This window comes from Lontra canadensis, unplaced genomic scaffold (assembly GCF_010015895.1).
Source record: "Lontra canadensis isolate GAN:19392208 unplaced genomic scaffold, GSC_riverotter_1.0 scaffold2, whole genome shotgun sequence".
Lineage (NCBI taxonomy): Eukaryota > Metazoa > Chordata > Mammalia > Carnivora > Mustelidae > Lontra > Lontra canadensis.
Genome location: NW_022630996.1, coordinates 24,590,940 through 24,614,149, shown reverse-complemented (window position 1 = coordinate 24,614,149; position 23,210 = coordinate 24,590,940). Strand labels below are relative to the sequence as shown.

The window sequence follows — 23,210 nt, the reverse complement described above, 5'->3', positions numbered from 1 at the left end:
AATCTAGAACTTTCAAAGTTACTGAAGGAATAGCCACTAGTCCCGAGGCCAACGCATCACCAAGAGGATTACAAGGTGAGTCTCTTGGAACTGATGCCATCATGCTTCAGTAATTTGCAGGAATCCCAGCCCAAGTCATTCTTTTTCTCACAGACTCTTAATTCATAAACTGTATATCCTCTCCACTTCCCTCTCTTCCCAAACAAACCCTGAGTGTCTCCCGTGACTCCAGTATGAATAAGCGATTTCTTATTCTTCAGATATTTATTCCCTTCACCTCCTAAACTTACTTGAAACCTGCCTGGGCCCTGAACAAACATTAGGGCCAGGAGTTGATCATATTGAGTTCACTGAGATAGGTGAATTCCTTGCTCCCCTTTTCTGCTTCCAAATTATCTCACCCCACCCTTCTACAAAAATCACTGTTCTTTCAATGCTAATGTCATTTGGATAGATCACTGTTTCCCACACCTTCTTACATGCTCTTCCCAACCTCCTCATCCTACCTCTGCTTTCACTAGCCTTCTGTTCCTGGCACTATTCCGTTTGGGTTTCCTTTCTTTATCCTGGGTGACTTCAATAACTAAGTGGACAACCCATCAAAAAGCCCCAGTTTCTCAGTTTCTTGATTTCTATATTCCATCGACACTTTTTCTTTTCCACTTCAGTCATTTATCTTATGGTCACACCCCTGACCTTTACACCTCTTAAAAAATGCAAACCTTTTAAAAAACATCCTATTGAAACATTTAACTATGGCAGCTTCCCATATATTCCGTGGGCACAAGTACTTCCATACAACCACACAGTTCTTCAATGTTGTAGGGACATCTGATCCTCTCATCCTCCCACTTTCTCATTATCCATCAGTCAGTCCCCTCCTGTCATGATTTCTCATCCTGTTTGGCACAGATTCCGTTATCATCAACAGGCTGCCCCTTTGCAATTACTTTCAACTCTCAGTTCCTTCCTCCCTCAACTGAGCTCACCCTACAAAAACCCCAATCCATGTATGAACTCCTCTGACTTCAGACTTTCTCCTTGTTCATGCAGTAGTGTTACCGATCACAGATTAGGTGATCTCCTAACTAGTTTCACTTTAAAGTCATAATCTCAGGCCACAGTTTGAATCTTGGTATGACCCAGAAATCTTGCTACAGTTCTCTAATAATTTTACGTTTCTGCTCCCCAGAATGCTATTGATCAGGATCCTCTTTCTTTGATCTTCTACTCCCCCTCTTCCACCTTTGACTCTCAGCAGGTATCCTTGCCCATCATTTACTGAGACTATGGAACTATCAGATGGAAGCATTTTCATCCTCTCATAACTAAATCCCCAAGCCCACCTACCACCAAACCATCTTTTCCATCGCCATCAAATCAGGAGATATCAAGGAACGTATGAGACTACAGATGGAAATTTCAGAGCTTGAGGCAATTGACCCTAAGTGGTAAGTTAGTAACGTCAGATTTAGAAGGATGGTGAACATCATGTTCTGTAGAAAATGGAAAGGCATTTTCTGTAGAAAATCGGAAGATACATGATCCAAGTTATGTTGTAGGACAGGGGTCAGCAAACTATAGCCCTGGGCCAAATCTAGCTTACTATTTTTATAAGCAAAGTGTTACTGGAACACAGCCATACCTAGTCATTTATGTATTCTTGTCTAATGACTAGCATATTATAACAGCAGGGTTGAATAGTTGCCACAGAGACCACATAATCCACAAAGCCTAAAATATTTACTATCCCTTTCTAGACAATTTATCTGCTCTTTTTTAGAAAGATAACTATGGCAGCATGATGAAGGATAAACAGTAATGGGGGGAAACTAGGTGCATGGCAAATATTTAGGAAGGAAATTGTGTTAGTTCAGTAAGAATAATAAAGGCTTGGTCTAACCCAATGGAAGTGGACATAGAAAAAAAAACCCAGACATTGTGTATATAGAATCAGGATTAGATAAACAATTAGGAGAAAAAAAAGAAGACAGAAATAGGTTATAAAAAGTGATCCCAAGTTTTCTACTTTCGTGACTGGGACATTAGTAGTGTTTGCAACGGTAGTAATAAGGGGTGAGAAGAAATGAAAGTTTCCACGAGTAATAACAATGGGCAATTTAAACAAGCTCAATACCTACAAAAAATACATACATGGAGATTGCTGAAATTATCCCCAACTTGATCTCTAAGGCAAATGGAGTTGTGGAGGTCACTGGTCTATAACTGGTAGCTGGTGGGATGGGAATAGATGAAATCACTTTAAAAAAATATAAAATAATAACAACAAAGTCTCTTAAAAGTTTGTATTCAGGAGTTGAAAACAGACCCACACAAAAATTTGCACACAGATGTTTATAGAAGCTTTATTCATAACTGCCAAAACCTGGAAGCAATATGCTCTTCAGTAGGTGAATGGATAAACAAAGTGTGGTACACCCAGAAAATGGAATACTATTCAGCACTAAATCAGAATGAGCTATTAAACCAACAAAGACATGGAGGAAACTTAAACGCATATTACTGAGTGAAAGAAGCCAGTCTAAAAAAGATACATACTATATGATTCCAACTGTAACTTTTTGGCAAAGACAAAACTATGGAGGCAATAAAAAAGTCAGTGGTTGTCAGGGGTTTGTGGGAAGGAAGGAATGAATAGGCAGAACACAGAGGATTTTTAGGGCAGGGAATCTATTCTACAGGATATTGTATGGTAGATACATGTCAGCATACATCTGCCCAAATTCATGGTACTTACAACACCAAAAGTGAACTGTAGTGTAAACTATGGAGTTTGGGTGGTTGTGATGTGTCAATATAGGTTCATCAATTGTAACAAATGCCAACTCTGGTGGGGATATTGATAATGAGGGAGGTTATGCAAGTGTGAGGGTAGGCAGTATAGAGATGAGAAATCTCTGTACATTCCCCTCAATTTTGCTGTGAACCTAAAATGGCTCTAAACAATCAATCTTAATTTAAAAGGTCTGTATTTATTTTTTTTTAAATTCTATATTTAAAGGGTAGTTAAAACTGTCATTTATAAACAAATGATTACAGAGCAATTAAAATCAATTAACTCAATCTAGATATATCAAAATAGGTAATTCTCAAATAATGTTCAGTAAAAGCAAGCTACAAAGGATGCCATGATTCTGTATATGTGAAATTTTACAACCTAAAATAACATACACTGTATGTGCATACACAAATACAGAAGAGCATATCAATGATAACGCAATTTCAGAATAGGATAATAGACTGGACTGGAGGGAGAGAATAGAAGATGAGACTCATCTGCCACACTATATTTATTTTTCAAAAAAGCTTGCAGTAAAATACACCAGAGAGAAAGGGGTATGCACTGTCAGGAGAAAAAGTAAGAGGAGACAGTAGGTCTTGGGCATCAGAAAAGGAAGGAGGTATGCTTTCAAAAGAATGGCATAAAACAGGCCATTCAACTCTGCAGATTAGTCAAGTGAAATGAGGATTAAGAAGCTCTATTATCAGTAACCTAACAGAGTTTCAGCAGAATAATGGAAGTGGGAGCCAGATGGTAGGGGGTGGAGGGGAGACTTGGCACCAAAGAAGTGGAGGCAGTGAGAGCAAATGGCTCATTCAAAAAAGCTGGCAATGAAGAAAAGAGAAAGATACACAACAGTTCGAATGAGAAATATTTAATGTGTCCAATGCTTCAATTCAGGCAGGTGGAAACTCAAATAACTCAACATTTCTTGCAAAACATCGAGTCCTTCTATTTTCAAAAATAAAAGACAGAAATTAATAACTTTTTTCCTTAAGAGGATATCTGCAAACTATCTCCCATGTTAATATGACATAAAATAACATTAAGAACTTGGTTCAAATCACAATAACATGAATAGTATAGATGAAAAAGTTAAGAGGGGCGCCTGGGTGGCTCAGTGGGTTAAGCCTCTGACTTTGGCTCAGGTCATGATCTCAGGGTCCTGGGATAGAGCCCCGCATCGGGCTCTCTGCTCAGCAGGGAGCCTGCTTCCCCTTCTCTCTCTGCCTGCCTCTCTGACTACTTGTGATCTCTTTCTGTCAAATAAATAAATAATCTTAAAAAAAAAAAGATACATTAAAAAAAAAAAAGTTAAGAAAAGGTGAGCCTTGAGACATCAGGATATTTTGGAGGAGCAGTTCACCCAGATCCCCACAAAGCAGACGCGTATGTTCATGCAATCACCCAGTCCAGGATCTGGCCTTCAACCTTTCAGATTTAGAAACAATCTCATCCATGGGAATATAATTAGCTTCTCAAGAAGCCGATCCACACCAACAAAGCTGCAGTTTGAGCCACTTATTTATAAGGAGTGTAACTGCCAATCAGTCTAGATAGAGCAGTCTGACCACTGAGCCCAATTATCACAAGGGTGTTTGGGAAACAAAGAAGCAGAACAAGGACTTATATTACCGGAATGTGTAATGAAATCTGGATTCCATGTGACAACAGCAATATTTTTGTCAAGAGATTTCTTTCTTTCTCTCTTTCTTTTTTTTAAAGATTTTATTTATTTATTTGACAGAGAGCTCACAAGGAGGCAGAGAGAGAGGGGGAAGCAGTCTCCCTGGATGCAGGGCTCCATCCCAGGACCCTGAGATCATGACCTGAGCCGAAGGCAGAGACTTAACCAGGCTCGATCCCACTGAGCCATCCAGGCACCCCTGTCAAGTGATTTCTTAAACCAGCCTACCAGAACATCCTTTCTCTAGGTGAGGGCTGCTCTTGCAAATTTCCTTTCTCTGCACTTTATTTCTAAATGTCCTTCTCCTAAGGTACATAGCCATTCCTTACACTAATACCTTTCTGCCAAGGAAAAATCAGCTTACACAGATGTAAGGATAAATAATAATCTGTGTAAGCGGATTCTGCTTTTCTTTGCACTAAATGCACTTACTTGTTACTGTTTAACTTTCAGAGTTCTTTCAGGAATCTAGAATCACCTCCGTATAGAAGATAACACTTAATTTGTATTTACAAGTCCATTAGCACACACTGAAGGGCAAAGTCAACATTCCCTGAATTTCAGTCATTCCTATACCACCTTCACGACTGTTACTCCAAATGAGGACAACTCAGTATATATATATATATATATATATAAAAAATGACATATAATTTCACCATTTAATTTTTCTTCAAATAAATTCCCATTGTGCATGAAATTTATTTGTGCATGAAATTTTGTTACTGCCATTAATTAGCAACCCAGGTTAGAATAATAAAAATGTTTTAATAATGTTTCACTACTTCTGTACATCTATATACACTACCACTGACTATCACAGTTCCTAAAATACGACATACTATTTTGTACCTTATGTAAGGTCTAATTCAGCCTATGCAGAATGTCAGAATGTCAGCACTGCTCTGATTCATCAGACCCTGATGTGAATACTAGTTCAATATTTTAAAAAAAACTTTTAAAAAATTGTGGAAAATATGAATTGTTTATATGGTTAAAAAGAAAAAATAGGTCCCAAATGGAGTCACTTACTAAGCCCCACCAACTTAATATCTAACCTAACTGCAGCTTCCATCTGTTCCAGGAGTGGAATTTTAAAGCAATCTGGAATTTCACGGTCAGTACCAAAAGGTAATCTGCCTGATAAGACCCCCTGGCCTTCCCGCATGGGAAGGTAATTTTACCTGAAACAATACACTCATCTGACTTTATTGTCTCACCCTCCTGCCTATAAAAACTTTCCATTTTGTGCAACTCAGAGCTCTCCTCTATTTCCCAGATGGGATGCTGCCTGATTCATCAATCATCGAATAACGCCAATTAGATCTCCAAACCTACTCAGTTGAATTTTGTTTTTTTAACAATATGGAATGTTCCTTAGGATAGTATCTCTAAAATGAGACCAATTTCCATGGAAATGATCTGCCAGGTCTTTCAGGAAATTCTAGAAGAGTTCTAATGGTGCATTAAAGGGTTATTGTTAAATGATTTATTGCTGAGTAGGTGGTTAAGTTTTTGAAATATTTTCTCAGACATAAAAAGGTATAGTTCTTTTGGACCTACAACAAAATGTTTATTTTGCACAGCATTCTATTCAATGTGTGCATAGCACCCTAAGACACGGAGAAATGACTGAAAGCAATTATTAAGGAAAACAATAAGGAATTACAGGGTTTGTTGGGTAAGGTACAGAGAGTATATTTTTAGAGGCTGTTTGAAAATGTACAGGGGAGGGGCACCTGGGTGGCTCAGTTGGTTAAGCCTCTGCCTCCAACTCAGGTCATGATCCCAGGAGCTCTGCATCGGGATCCCTGCTCAGCGGGGAGCCTGCTTTACCCCCTCTGCTGCCTCTCCCCCTGGTTTATGTGCTCAATCTCTCTCTCATTCACTCTTTCTCTCTCTCAAATAAATAAATTTTTAGAAAAGGTACAGGGGAGCTAATTAGGTGCAGACAACATAGGAGGTAAAGCCTCAGAAAAACTTCTCTGTCCTGAGTTAGCAGTGGCCCCAGGTTATACTCCCTGTCCAGAAATTTTGTGACCATGAGTCCCTAGTAAAGATAAATGTATACTGAGCTGTAAGATTTTTAGTACTTCTCATGAAGGACAGCAATTGTAAGATGCCGTATTTATTTAAATCTTTATTTCCAAACTTAGATTCATGGTTACATTAAAAACCTCAAGCAAATGCGAAAGGAAAAAAATAAACCAGACATTTTAATAACATTTTAGATACTACAGGTATTACATAAAGGAAACATGATTCAACTCAGTATTAACTGAATTTATGAAATACTTATAGCTTTGGAGTTTTGTTACACTAGTTTCAAACAGCTCTTAGGGAAAAGTAGGTATTTGCTGGCTGCTTCCTCAGGATTCACTTCCTTTTTTGTCCAAACATTTTCTATCACAAAACTCACCTATTCCAGCACAACTCAGCCATGTGGTTTGAGCCTAAGTCCCACCCCCAAGGTAAGTCCAACAGAGTGTCTTGCACGTGACCATGCTGATTGGTTCAGGGATGGACATGGATCACATTCTGACCAATGAAATGTACTTTAAGGAGTCTATGACGTTCCCTTGTTCTTCTGTGAGAGCTTTAGGGACTTGACCTGAACAATGTGAGGCCCATTAATGCTACCATGAGGGGCTCTAGCCTAAAAATGAGTCCAGCACCTGAAGAAGACAGAGCTATAGGAATCAAAATGGAGTTGAGGTCTTGACAGCATCGTGAACCTATGAATCAAGACTCCCTGAAAGCCTGAAATTAGAAGAGTCTGTGGACAATTCATTTACATGAATCTATAAATACCTTACCTTTTTCTTTTTTTTCTTAATCCACTTTGGTTCACACTTTCCATTATTTGCAAATGAAAGACTCTCAGCCAATGTAGGCAGGTAATTTGGAACACTGGAGGAAGTATTGTGCTCAAGAGGTCTGAGATCTGGTTTAGTTCAAAGTCAAGTATTTGTGTGATCTGAAGTGGGCTCTGTAACCAAAACCGTTAATCCTTGTTTGTATGTATGTATGTATGTATGTATACATCTATGAATCCATCTGTATCTGCCAGAAGAATTGTAAATGTCTTAAGAAAACTGTCTTATTCATTTGTTACTCTGTATCACATAACTTTTTTTTTTTTTTTGTATGTCAAACTTTCATTAAAGATTTTTGAAGAAGTGAACAGGACAAGTTGAATACCACTACAAAATTATGTTTACAGAAAATATGTATCTGGAGTGTGTGTGTATGATTCTTTGGAGGGGTATCAGGAAAAGACACATTGAAGATAAAGTTGTATTCAGGTCAGACTGAGAATTTCTCAAGTGTTTAAAGTCATCTATTTACAAAAGTTCATTCATATGGAATGGGAAAAAAGAGGATGAAGACAATCACAGTAATGTCTAAAGTCTGGGAGCCTGGAGGCCAGTACTGACAGAAGCAAGAAAGACTTGTTTTCCCAAAGATTATCTGAGACTCAGGTACACATGCAGCCCTCCTTCAGAAACCAGTAACAAGCTATGCTACAGACGCCCTTACGATCTGAATACAATACAGCTTTAGCTCAGGAAAGATACTAAGAACAGACTATCACTTTGGCACCCTTGACAATCTGAAGCTCTAGAAGTTTTGGGAGAAAATTCTCTTTTCCCCCAATCTTCCATAGACATTCATCTTGTCACTATAGGCATGAGTAACCGGTAGAAAGGGTCACCCCAAAGAAATTTTTCAAGACTCCATGATTAGTAAAAAAAATCTAGAATAAAATAAAAGACTCCTGGTGAGTTACTGCAAAACACCCTACATGGACTCCCAGAATGACCAGGAAGACTTTGAATGGGAGATGGAAATCCTGCATGAGGCAGATTAGGTATGAGGTAGAGAAATCTGAGTTATTACTGTTATGATTTCCTCTGTGCCCTCAAGCTATGAAAACTCCTGAGCAAACCTGAAACACATATATTTTAAAGAGCAGTGCAATGATAAATTGTGCCAACAGACGTTTCAGACGTCACAGATGTAATGATGTCACAAAAATGTATTCTATATAGTGCATCATTCTCTCTATAAATCCTTTTTCATTATAATCCCTGTCCATGTACCAGAAGATTGCCTTGATCACCAATGAATGTGTTTGGGGGCTGTAAACTTTGTTAAGAAGTGGAAACATATTTTTAAAATCTCTTTTAGCAAACTGTAATTATCTTCTGATCCTAACATTTTCCCACCTCAAATAGTCCCAAAACTTAAATGGACAAAAAACTTAAATCGCCTACTAAAGTGGACACTCTGGATGCGCCACTCAGATCCCCTGGTCTCTTGGGACTGCCTTCATAGTTTCTGGGCACCTCTCTCCTGGCTTCACATGTGCTTAGTTCCAGAGGCAAGGACCTGCACTCTTTTCCAGAATACTGCCTACCTGTGAGTTGGTTGGGTTTTGCCTTTACTTCCACTAAGCTGGAGGTCTGCTGCCCCCACTCCAGGCAACCCTTCCTAAAGGACTGGCAGGGAGTAGTAGAAGCCCAGGTCCCTTGCCCCCAACAAAGACAAAACTGCACAGTGTCATAACACACACCATCATTTCCCAGTGAGGTGCAACTGAAACTACCTTGGGTGAGAACTAGCCTGCAAACGAACCTGGCTTGGGTTTCCTCCCCTCTTTTCTCCTACTTCCCTTGCTTCTTTACCGATTCTTCTTGGGAACACATTAACACAGAAATGCTTTCTTCAAGTTGTCCTTCTGGAGACTCTGTCCTAGATAGTCCACTAAACAGAAAGTCTGTAAAGAGATCCCAGGACTCAGAGAGAGATGATAACAAGGTCAGTCTCACAGAAAGATGGAGTGCACTGTCACCATGTTAGTATGATTTTTATTTTTTTAAAAGATTTTATTTATGTATTTATTCGAGAGAGAGCGAGTGCACAAGCGGGGAAAGGAGCAAAGGGAGAGGGACAAGCAGATTTCATGCTGAGTGCAGAGCTGGATGCGAGGTTTGATCTCATTACCCTCAGATCATGACCTGAGCCAAAATCCAGAGACAAACACCTAACTAACTGAGCCTCCCAGTATGATTTGAGGAAAACTGGAGAAGCCTTTGAAAACTCTACATCCCATATCCCGTTACACCAGGAAAGAGACATAGGTGGTTCAAACCTTCATTTCCACCACATCACCAAACTGTGAGTTTGGCTCAAGCTTCTGAATGTCATAACTACTTCACTGTGGTACTGAGGAAGAATATGAGCTCATATTTACCAAATGTTTCCCCGAAGAGCCCAGTGTTTGGGAGATGCACAGGTTTACTGGTGGCACCTACCTCTGGCCAGACCACAGGCTGGACAGTGTTTAGGGATAGGTCAGAATGGCCACTCAGATCCACTCAGTGGAACATTCACTTTGCCTTTGAACCAGTAAGCAAATGGAGCAAAGGATATACATGAGGTTAGGATATAGATTAGTCAACTGTGCCAACCATGAGGCACATCCAGAGCCTGGGGATCTCACACTTCCAGAGGAAGGAATCAGCAGGTCAGAGAAGTGCTCAACTGTGGGCTCATTCTCTTCCTTTTCTATCATTTCAGGTTTGATTAAGGAACATCCGAAGTCAAGGGTCTATTCTAACATCATAAAGTTTTCCTATGCCATAGTCAGATAACTGAGTAATTCCTGAACTCATTTCTTGCTACATCACTGAGCCTTACTGAAGTTTCAGTGCCTCAAACTAGTTAAGGTACCATACACAGGTATTTCATTTTTGACTAAACACCCCACTTCAGAACAACTCTGGTGGCAGCGGTGATTGTTTACCTAGGGATATTTAAAGAGGCCTGCCTAGAAGCCCCATCCTGTCCTTTGCATCATGAGATCAGGTGAAATCGGATGATGACAAGGGCTGTGGTTAGGCTACAGCTATCCTCAAACTCAAGAAAGATCTAGATTTCTTTGAAAGGGAAGAAGTATTTATGATCTCAGTTCAGGTTCTCCCAGATGCAGATCCTGAGGAAAAAATTCAAGCGCAAATAGTTTATTTAGGGAAAACCAGTAAGGGGGTAGAGAAGTGTCACAAGGAAAGAAAGGCAGCCCATGAAAGGTGCACTCTTAATGCAGCTACTGTACTGAATGACTGAAGACATCCCAACTGAATTATCTCACCTTGGATTAAGGAAGGGGCTGAGGTATTTATAAGCCCACCTTGTCAGTCACTGACTGAAGACTGCTCCCTGGCAGCACTAAGTTCCTAGCATTTCCAACCTACCACTACATAGACAGGGCTCCAGAAAAAGCCATCCAACACAGAAATGCACATATCAACAAATAAAATCATTAGTACACAATGAAATAGTTTTGAGAGAACTGGAAAATGGTTATTAATGCACCTATGTATCTAGAAAATGAGTTAAAAGGGACATAAAATAGGCCCAAGTAGAGTGACTAGGATCTTATATCCACAACACACCCAGAAAGGATGTGCAGGGATATTCAGTTCTCACAGAATTCATGGTAACTTATTTACTGAAATTGAAAAAAAAAGCTCATGGGTCTGATAATGGGCTTTGCCATAAACCTACAAGTCAAATCTGCAGTGCCAAGGTTTTAATGAATACATATTTAAAGCACATACACAAAATACTATGTGGCAGAAATAACATTCTTTGTAATTAATAAACTTATGATACAGTATAACTCTATAACTTAGAGTTATAGAGTAAGCTTCTATAAAAAGGTTAAAATTATTTTTTAGTTTAAAAAAATGTAGAAGATGGGCACCAGGCTGGCTCAGTCGATGGAGCGTGGGACTCTTGAACTTAGGGTCGTGGCTTCAAGTCCCAGACTGGGTGTAGAGATCACTAAAAAAATAATTAAAAAAAAAAATGTAGAAGAAATAAGCAAAAAATGTCTGAAGATCACTGTAGCTCACTGTAGTCAGAATTCTCAACAGTTGTCAGTTTGAAACCAGAAATCCACTTGAGCTGATTTAACCAGGAAAGGATTATTACAAGATTTTCAATAGTTCCATAATTGTGAGACAGGCTGGAGAATAAGATTCTGAAGTTACATAGCCATGCAGCATGTCCTAAACACACAGCAAAGCTGGGTCAGTGAGGATCCTGTGGATCCCACTGCCAAACTAAATAGACTGAAGCTAAGGCTACTGGTAGCATCAGTAGTATGGCTCCTTTATTGCAGCAACTTGCTCTTGCTGCAACTGGTATGACCATGAGACTGCACTCTCTGTAGGTCCCAATTCAGAGTCTGACATAGTTATAAGCAGAGACTGGTGCTCTCTTGCTTAAAGAAAGACCAAGAAAAAAAAAGTACCTGATACACTATGCTCTATCTCCAGACCTTCTGATGTTGGAGACAAAAAGAAAAAAAAAAAAAAAAAGCAAGCCCTGACGAAGAGGCATGTTTAATTTGAATTACCACTTTCTGTTTCCAAAAAATTTTCTGCTGATGACTTCATTTAATCCACTGCATTATGTCTGTGGTTTTAATTTCTGATGCACATGTTAGAAGGCAAATGATTCTTCATTTTCTGTTATTTTTTATGCATGAAAAATCTCATGACATGAGTTATTATCACATGGGGTAATGACTTAGAAAATGTTTCTGCCATTCTGGACTGAAATGTCAACAACAGGAAGGAAGGAAGAAAGGGAAGAAACAACACACATACTTCGGAAATCTAATCTGATTTCTTGGTTTGTTTTTTGTTATTCATGGCACAAACTATTAAACTCAGAAAAATGGAGTAATCATATCTCAAAGCTGGTAGTAACTAAGGTGGTATTATGGTAGTAACTAAGGTGGTATTATACCTAAAGCTCCTAAGTGGAGCTTGACTGGCTAGGTTCAAAAACCATCTCTGTGATTTACTAACAAAATCACTTTGGCTAAAACAAATCTCAAAAAAACTAGAACAGGAGAGATGAAGGCTGAGAAGCCTGAGTGCTTGATAAAGAACACTTAGGATTTCAGTAAAGGCTGAACATGTACCCTGACCTTATGATAAAGACAGTTTAAGTCAGAAACACACACATGGGAGCAAGATGGTGGAGAAACAGGAGACCTAAATTTCTTCTGGTCCCAGGAATTCAGCTAGATCATTATCAAACCATTCTGAACACATACACACTCAACAGGAGATCAAAGAAAAGAATACCAGCAATTTTATGAAAAGAAAAGTGACCACTTTCTGGAAGGTAGGACGTGTGGAGAAGTGAATCGGAGGCAATATATGGGAAGACTGACCCTGGAGGTAGGGAGCCTCCGTCAGCCGGCTACCAGCAAGTGATAGAGCAGCGGAGCACAAAATCAGACTTTTAGAAGTCCGCTCTGCTAAGGGACGTCGCTCCAGTGGCTAAGCGGGGGGTTGGAACCCTTGCTGGGACAGTGTGGTCTCAATCCTTGGGGTCACAGAACGACTGGGGGTGCCTGAGTGTGGCAGAGCTCCCAAATACTGGAGCAGGGAAGCCAGCTGCAAAGATGGAGCTGAGGAGTGGGCTTTCATATTGGGGGTTGCCATAAACTGTGATCTGAGGCATAGTTGGGCCACTACTCTTTGAGCAGGGACCCCACAAGTGGCAGATCTGGGGAGATGCCCTCCCACCCCTTCCTCCACTGGGAGGAGTGGCAGGGGAGTGCGCTCTAGGAATCTGCTGGGCTTGGAAACTCCAAACGGGGTCATGTGCCAGGGACAGAAATGCTGGGTTACAGCCTGGGTGAGCACAGAGTGTGGCCAGAGACCAGGGATACAGGAGTGACTCACTGCTTTTCTTTAAGGGCACACTGAGGAGTGGAGCTCTTAGCTCCTCCAGGGCCGGAGCTCTCAGCTATTCCAGGGCCAGAGATTGGGAGGCCACCATTTTCATTCTTGTCCTCCAAAGCTGTACAGAAGGCCTTCAGGGAACAAAAGGTACTGAGAGCAAAAATGAGAAGATTACTCAGCCTGGTGCCTGGCAAGGGCGGTGCAGTTCTGTCTCAGGTAAAGACATTTGAGAATCATTGCAACAGGCCCCTGCCCCAGAAGATCAGCAAGAAAGTCCAAGATTACTGATCAATGAGAACTGCAAAACTCCAGCACTAGAGGAATATAGCACATAGAATTCATGGCTTCTCCCCCATGATTCTTTAGTCACTCAAAGTTAATTTTTAAAATTTTCTTTATTTTTTATTTTTCTATTTTTTTCTTCTTTCCTTTTCAACCAACATCTTAGCTTATCAATTCTTTTTAAGATCTTTTTAATTTTCATTTTACAGTCATATTCTATCCCTTCATATTCATCCCTTATTCTTTTGTGTATACATACACACATACACACACACACACACACACACACACACACACACATATATATATATGCTTTTCTTTAAGATTCTGAGAGGCAGTTTCTTCTAACAGACTAAAATATACCTTAAATCTAGTGTATGGGTTTGTTCTAGTCTCCTGCCTAATCACATTCTCTCCTTTTTTTCCCAACCAACTTCTTATCAGTTCCTTTTTTAAAATCTTTTAAAATTTTCATCTTACAATCACATTCCTTCCTTTCATTGTATTTACCCTAATTTTTGTATATATATGCTTTTCTTTCCTTAAAATTTTGGGAGGCAGTTTCTTTTAACTCATGAAAATACACCCAAAATCTAGTGTGTGGCTCTGTTCTATTCACCAGCCTGATAATATATATATATTTTTCCTTTCCCCCTGGTTTCAGCTCTTCTGATTTGTTTAGTGTATATTTTACTGGGGTTCTCGTTACCCTTTTAGCATTTTGTTCTCTCATTCATCTATTCTCCAGACAAAATGACAAAATGGAGAAACTCACCTCAAAAAAAGAACAAGAGGCAGTACCAACTGCCAGGAATCTAATCAATACGGACATCAGTAAGATGTTGGAACTAGAGTTCAGAATGATGAATATAAAGATACTAGCTGGGCTTGAAAAAAGCATAGAAGGTACTAGAGAATCCCTTTGTGGAGAAATAAAAGAATTAGAATCTAACCAAGTTGAAATAAAAAAGGCTATTAATGAGGTAGAATCAAAATGGAGGCTCCAACTCCTGAAATAAATGAGGCAGAAGAGAGAATTAATGATATAGAAGACCAAATGATGGAGAATAAAGAAGCTGAGAAAAAGACAGATAAACAACTACTAGATCATGAGGCGAGAATTCAAGAGATAAGTGATAGCATAAGATGAAACAATATTAGAATAATTGGGATCCCAGAAAAGAAGAAAGAAAGAGAGGGTCAGAAAGTATACTGGAGCAAATTACAGCAGAGAACTTCCCCAATGGAAGGAAACAGGCATCTAAATTCAGGAGGCACAGAGAACCTTCCTCAAAATCAATAAAAAATTGGTCAACATCCTGTTATCTAATAGTAAAACCTACAAGTCTCAGAGACAAAGAGAAAATCCTGAACACAGCTCAGGACAAGAGGTCTATAACCTACAATGGCAGAAACATTAGTTTGGCAGCAGACTTATCCACAGAGACCTGGCAGGCCAGAAAGAATTGGCATGATATATTCAGAGCGCTAAACAAGAAAAATATGCAGCCAAGAATACTATATCCAGCTAGGCTATCATTGAAGATAGAAGAAGAGATAAAAAGTTTCGAGGACCAACAAAAACTAAAAGAACTTGTTAACATCAGACCAGCCCTACAGGAAATATTGAAAGGGGTCCTCTAAGCAAAGAGAGAGCCTAAAAGTAACGTAGACCAGAAAGGAACAGAGACAATATACAGTAACAGTCACCTTACAGGCAATACAATGGCACCATATTCATATCTTTCAATAGCTACCCTGAATGTAAATGGCCCAAATGCCCAATCAAAAGACAAAAGATATTGGATTGGATAAAAAAAACAAGACCCATCAATATGCTGTCTGTAAGAGACACATTTTAGACTCAAAGAGAACTCCAGATATAAAATAAGGGGGGTGGAAAACCATTTACCATGCTAATGGCCATCCAAAGAAACCTGGAGAGGCAATCTTTGTATCAGACAAATTAGACTTTAAACCAAAGACTAAAATAAGAGATGAGGAAGGACACTATATCATACCTAAAGGGTCTACTCAACAAGAAGATCTAACAATTTTAAATATCTATGCCCTAATATGGGAGCAGCCAATTATATAAACCAATTAATAACAAAATCAAAGAAACACATTGACAATAATACAGTAACAGTAGGGACTTTAACACCCCTCTCATTGAAATGGACAGATCATCTAAGCAAAATATCAACATGGAAATAAAGGCTTTTATTTGCATAAAATCTGGACCAGATGGACTTCACAGATATATTCAGAACACTCCATCCCAAAGCAACAGAATACACATTCTTCTCTCGTGCACATGGAACATTCTCCAGAACAGATCACATCCTGGGTCACAAATCAGGTCTCAACCAGTACCAAAAGACTTGGATCATTCCCTGCATATTTTTGGACCACCATGCTTTGAAACTAGAACTCAGTCACAAGAGGAAAGTTGGCAAGAACTCAAAAAATGGAGGCTAAAGAGCATCCTTTTTTTTTTTTTTTTAAGATTTTATTTATTTACTTGACAAAGATCACAAGTAGGCAGAGAGGCAGGCAGAGAGAGCGAGAGGAGGAAGCAGGCACCCTGCTGAGCAGAGAGCCCAATGTGGGACTCGATCCCAGGGCCCTGGGATCATGACCTAAGCCAAAGGCAGAGGCTTTAACCCACTGAGCCACCCAGGCACCCCTAAAGAGCATCCTATTAAAGAATGAATGGGTCAACCAGGAAATTGAAGTTTTTAAAAATTCATAGAAACAAATGAAAATGAAAACATAACTGTTCAAAAACCTTGGGACACAGCAAAGGTAGTCCTAAGAGGAAAGTATATAGCAATACAAACCTTTCTCAAGAAACAAGGTCTCAAATACACAACCTGACACAACATCTACAGGAGTTGGAGAAAGAACAGCTAAACCCAGAAGGAGAAGAGGAATAATAAAAATCAGAGCAGAAATCAATGAAATCAAAAGAACAGTAAAGAGATCAATGAAACTAAGAGCTGGTTCTTTGAAAGAATTAATAAGATTGATAACCCCTGTCCAGACTTACCAAAAAGAAAAGAGAAAGGACCCAAATTTATAAAATCATGAATGAAAGAAGAGAGATCAATCCAACACCAAAGAAATACAATTATAAGAACATATTATAAGCAACAATATGCCAGCAAATTAGACAATCTAGAAGAAATGGATGCATTTCTAGAGACATATAAACTACCAAAACTGAACCAGGAAGAAATAGAAAACCTGAACAGACCCATAACCAGTAAGGAAATTGAAGCAGTAATAAAAAAATCTCCCCAGAAACAAGAGCCCAAGGCCAGATGACTTCCCAGGGGAATTCTACCAAACATTTAAGTTATTAATACCTACTCTCCTGAAACTGTTCTAAAAAACAGTACTCTTCCAAACTCATTTTATAAGGCCAGCATTACCTTGATCCCAAAACCAGACAAAGACCCCATCAAAAAGGAGAATTACAGAACAATAGCCCTGATGAACACAGATGCAAAAATTGTCACCAAAATACTAGCCAATAGGATCTAACAGTACATTAAAAGGATTATTCACCACAACCAAGTGGGGTTGATTCCTGGGCTGCAAGGCTGGTTCAACATCACTAATCAATCAATGTGATATAATACATTAATAAAAGAAAGAACAAAAAACATTTGATACTCTCAATAGATGCAAGAAAAGCATTTGACAAAGTACAGCATCCTTTCTTGATCAAAACTCTTCACAGTGTAGAGATAGAGGGTACATACCTCAATATCATCAAAGCCATCTATAAAAAATCCACAGTGAGTATCATTCTCAATGGGGAAAAACTGAGAGCTTTTCCCCTAAGGTCAGGAACATGGCAGGGATGTCCACTATCATCACTGCTATTCAACATAGTACTAGAAGTCCTAGCCTTGGCAATCAGACAACAAAAAAAAAAAATAAAGAAGTCAAACTCTCACCCTTTCCAGATGATATGATACTTTATGTGAAGAACCCAGAAGAGTCCACCACAAAACTGCTAGAACTCATACAGGAATTCAGTAAAGTGTCAGGATATAAAACTAATGCACAGAAATCAGTTGCATTTCTATACACCAACAACAAGGCATAAGAAAGAGAAATTAAAAAGTCAATCCCATTTACAACTGCACCCAAAACCATAAGATACTTAGGAATAAATCTAACCAAAGAGGCAAAGAATCTGTACTCAGAAAACTATAGAATACTCATAAAAGTATTCTGTACTTTTATAGAATACTCATAAAAGAAATTGAGGAAGACACAAAGAAATGGAAAACATTCCATGTTCATGGATTGGAAGAACAAATATTGTGAAAATGCCTATGCTACCTAGAGCAATCTACACATTTAATGCAATCCCTATCAAAATACCAGCAACTTTTTTCAAAGGAATGGAACAAATAATCCTAAAATTTAGATGGAACCAGAAAAGACCCTGAATAGCCAGAGGAATGTTGACAAAGACAACCAATGCTGGCGGCATCACAATTCCAGACTTCAAGTTCTATTACAAACCTGTAATCATCAAGACAGTATGGTACTGGCACAAAAACAGACACATAGATCAATGGAACAGAATAGAGAGCTCAGGAATGGACCCTCAACTCTATGGTTAGCTAATCTTTGACAAAGCAGGAAAGAATGTCCATGGAAAGAAGACAGTCTCTTTAACAAATTGTGTTAGGAAAACTGGACAGCACCATGCAGAAGAGTGAAACTGGACCATTTCCTTACACCACACCCAAAAATAGAATCAAAATGGATGAAAGACCTCAATGTAAGACAGGAATCCATCAAAATCCTTGTGGAGAACACAGGCAGCAACCTCTTTTACCTCAGCCACAGCAACTTCTTCCTAGAAACACTGCCAAAGGCAAGGGCCAAAATGAACTACTGGGACTTCGTCAAGATGAAAAGCTTTTGCACAGCAAAGGAAACAGTCAACAAAACCAAAAGATAGCTGACAGAATGGGAGAACACATTTGCAAATGACATAACAGATAAAGGGCTAGTATCCAAAATCTATAAAACTCAACACCCAAAGAACAAATAATCCAATCAAGAAATGGGCAGAAGACATGAATAGACATTTCTGCAAAGAAGACATCCAAATGGCCAACAGACACATCACTTGGCCTTGGGGAAATACAAATCAAAACCTCAGTGAGATACCACCTCACACCAGTCAGAATGGCTAAAATTAACAAGTCAGGAAACAAGAGATGTTGGTGAGGATGCTGAGAAAGAGGAATCCTCCTACACTGTTGGTGGGAATGCAAGCTGGTGCAGCCAGTCTGGAAAACAGTATGGAGGTTCCTCAAAAAGTTGAAAATAGAGCTACCCTATGACCCAGCAACTGAACTACTAGGTATTCACCCTAAAGATACAAATGTACTGATCCAAAGGGGCACCAGCACCCCAATGTCTATAGCAGCAATATCCACAATAGCCAAATTAAGGAAAGAGTCTAGATGTCCATCAACAGATGAACGGATAAAGAAAATGTGACATATATATATATATATATATATATATATATATATGCATATATATACACACACACATACATACATATATATACATATATACACATACATACATACAATGGAATATTATGCAGCAATCAAAAAAATGAAATCTTACCATTGCAACGATGTGGGTGGAACTGGAGGCTACTATGCTAAGTGAAATAAGTCAATCAGAGAAAGACAATTATTATATGATCTCACTGATATGTGGAATTTGATAAATAAGACAGAGGGTCATAGGGGAAGGGAGGGAAAATGAAACAAGACTAAACGATATAGGGAGACTCTTAATCTCAGGAAACAAACTGAGGGTTGTTGAAGTGGAGGGGGGTGGGAGGCATGAGGTAGCTGGTGATGGGCATTGGGGAGGGTATGTGCTATGGTGAGCACTGATGAATAACAGAACTGTACCCCTGAAACAAATATACATTATATGTTAATAAAAAAAAAAGAAAAGAAAAATGCCATCAGGTTTGACAGTTGTAAAATCCTAATTGAATTTCCTAGAGAATGCTTGGATGCTAACAAAGGGTTAAGGAACAAATGGATGGTGAAGAAGTTGAGATTAGTATAACAATGACTAAATAAAACTTTTTTCCAGGGCATTTTTATAGGCTTTACTACCATAAGGAATTCATTTTCTTTTCTAAGTGCAATTTTTTAAAATTAAAAAAAAAAAAAAGACATACACGAAGTAAATAGTAATTTGGGTTGAAGAAACCCATGTTTTACGTAATTCCACTGTGGAGGATATTCTGGGGAGAAGTTTAGCATTTAGAAGGACTTTGTACCACAGAGAAAGATGGTCATGAACAATAGTTCATAGTTGGTTTTAAGTGCTCCAAAATCAAATATGCTCAAGATCTCTAAGATACAGTACAGTTGATTTTCCAAATGACTTCCTTAGTCAAAATCCAGGAAGATAATAAATTAAGACATTGACTATCTCCATTAGTTTCTATTGTTGATATAACAATTACCATAAACTTAATGGCTGAAACAACAAAACTATTATCTCACAGTTCTATAGGGTCAGAAGTCTGGTATAGAGCAGACTGGATTAAAATCAAGGTCTTGGCAGAATGTGTTCCTTTCTGGAGGCTCTGAAGGAGAATCTATTTCCTTCCCACTTGGTCTAGAAGCAGATTTCAGTTTCTAGCCTTTGTGGGATGAAGGTCCCTGTTTTCCTACTGGCTGTTAACTAAGAGCTGTTCCTAGCTAAAGATGACCACATTCCTTGGATCATGGCCCCCTTTCTCCCAACTTCAAAACCATGAACAGTGGAACTAGTTCTTCTCACATACATCTCTCAGAGCCACTCCTCTTTCTCATTCTTTCACTTTTAAGGACTCAGGTGCATAGAGTGGGACCATCTGGATAGTCCAGGATATCCACCCCATCTCAAGGTCCTCAACCTTAATCACATCTGAAGACTCTTTTGTCATACAAGGTAACATTATCACAGGTTCCAGAAATTAGGATGTGGACATACTTTGGGTTGGGGTGGGGATCACTCTGCCTAACACAATATCCTATTTGCTTTTCTTAGTCTTCCCAGTGGTACTGATATCTCAAAAATGCAGACAGCCTTTGAATATACTCTTGGATATCAGTTCCTTCTGATCTTTAAAAAAATCTACATACAAAGGCAGGAATGGGTTCGGGTGAAAAATTCTAGCAAGTTAAGTCAAAGTAATTTCATTCTTCAATATTATTTTCCAAATTTGTCATGCCAAAAATCACAATGAAAAGAACAATGTAATTTTACCTGTACTGCAACCCAAGACACTAAACATACTAAGCTGTAGATACTAGCAAAAATAACAAAATTCAAGTAAATGCGCAGCTTAAAATAATGTAAGAAACATTAACTTGCTTTGTGATAGTAATAACACATAGATGGCAATTGATACATATATACATACACACACACACACACACACACACACACACATATATATATATATATATATATATATATATATATATAGAAAGGCTCAGTTCCAAGTGCTCCATCTGGATTAGTCCTCCTCTTTACTTGCTTTTTAATTAAAGCCACCCCACTCTGTATGAATTCAAGTATCCTCTTAGGGCACAAAGCCTTAAGTCCTGCCTGCCCAAAAAAACCACCTGGTGCTAAAAGGCAAGATGAGCCACGGGAGGAGAGAAGTAAACAGGGGCAGATTAACCGTATTTAAAGCCCAGATTCTCAGTGGAATAGTAACAGTCTGTTGTGCTACAGCACTGTTTTATACAATATAAATCAGCTCATGTGATTATTAAATAGGGGAGTAATGTCAGAATAACATGGAAGGCGGGTTGGCTCATATTTAATTTCTCCTAGCACTTTGTCTTGTGCTATCAAGAACAACAGCTGAATGTATAGTATGCAGTGGACTTCACCATTCCCCCACGCCTGAGGCAAGAAGATTAAGTAATCCACTCAAAGCTACACAGTATCCATATCTAGAAAAATCCAAACCTCTAGGCTAGTTCTTGAGTCAGTGTTCTTAATCATGATTCTACACTGCTTTTCTCAATTAACAAGTTGGTTGTATTTGATTCTTTTTTTCCATCCCTTAACAAATGGAGTTTAAAATGACTATCTTAATACCTTAAAAGGCAAAAAAAGAAATATGAGAAACACTTTGTAATTTATAGTGTAAAATGAGTTAATATTTCCACATCAATTATCTTTCTTTATAATTTGGAATAGTTATTGTTTTTCCATGTACTAATTATTTCATGTTTATAATTAAAGTTTTGTACTTACTCAGGAATTTCCTTGTAAGGAGAGATCATGATTTATGTCCTTTTGTGCTTTGGAAAACCCTAGGAAGATCTATTCATTATTGCTAACTGGATGGCACTTGACACTTCTGGAACTCACAGGAATGTAAATCAATAAAAAATAGAAGTAAATAAAAGTTCATACCATATTAAGTTAAAAGTAGTATTTTCCATGGGCCATTCACAGGAAAGTGCAAATTCAGTTTCTCCAGATCCTAGCAGGAGTCTGATTTTTCAGGTTAATGAAAGAAAACAGAATACAAAGGGAGATGAATTATGTTTTACTTCTCAGGACAATCATTAAGATACTTCTGAGCAGTACATCCGGAGACCCATTTTATATACATTGGTTTCTACCAAAAGAAAGTAACTCCCAGGAATGTCACATCTACAGATTCTCCTTTCTATCTCTTTTCTGTCCTTTTCTTGATAAATCTTGACTGTTGTTCTAGATACAGGCAATTGGATTATTAATGAGGGCGAGGCTCAAGACTGGGCTACAGATATATACACTATTCGACTAGTCTTAAATGAACTAAATATGAAAGCAAAATTTACTTTTCTGCTTAAAGTTTAGATTCAGAACTAATGGGATAAAAATGAGTATCTACTCCAGCATTCTTTGGTTGACTCTTTTTAACCGCAATAGGGTATCATTTAAATGAGTAGCACTTTGAGAGGTTTTGACTAAAACTAAAAGTCTCACTGTATGCTTTGGTTTTTTAGTTGTCAGATGTTTATATATATCCTTTTCCTCTGTTGGAACTTAATTTACCTTTATGAGGTGTTGAACTCTCTATGTCCATGTATTCCCAAGGTCATCTGGATGTAACTCATTTTTTTTTGTCTTACTAACTGAACTTTATCCATAGGCTTTCTCTCAGCCTCTGTGACCCTTAGGACTACAGAAAATACAGCACTGTTAAGACTTGTGGAAAAAAATTTCAAACCAACAAGATTTTTGTGATGCTCCATAAACACTAGACATCTGCTATTTATCTTGCATATTAATTTAACGGCAACTACACAAGGTCATAAATTGTGATGTACCTATAATAAAATTAGTTCTGGGGACGCCTGGGTGGCTCAGTTGGTTAAGCAGCTGCCTTCGGCTCAGGTCATGATCCCAGCATCCTGGGATCAAGTCCCACATCGGGCTCCTTGCTCAGCAGGGATTCGGCTTCTCCCTCTGCCTCTGCCTGCCATTCTGTCTGCCTGTGCTCGCTCTCTCTCCCTCTCTCTCTCTGACAAATAAATAAATAAAATCGTTAAAAAAAAAATAAAATTAGTTCTGTAAGTTCCTATATAATAAACATTTT

At 38.5% G+C, this 23,210-nt stretch overlaps 1 long non-coding RNA gene across 1 annotated transcript in view; it reads right to left on the bottom strand.

The window, feature by feature from the left end:
• LOC116875309 overlaps window positions 1-22,749 on the bottom strand; it is a 37,008-nt gene extending 14,259 nt beyond the window's left edge. The window contains exons 1-2 of the long non-coding RNA XR_004384174.1: window positions 22,667-22,749; window positions 22,037-22,117 (exon numbers count right to left, since the gene is read on the bottom strand). This is a non-coding gene — a long non-coding RNA (uncharacterized LOC116875309). The remainder of the gene's footprint in view (window positions 1-22,036; window positions 22,118-22,666) is intronic.
• Window positions 22,750-23,210: the final 461 nt, after the last annotated feature.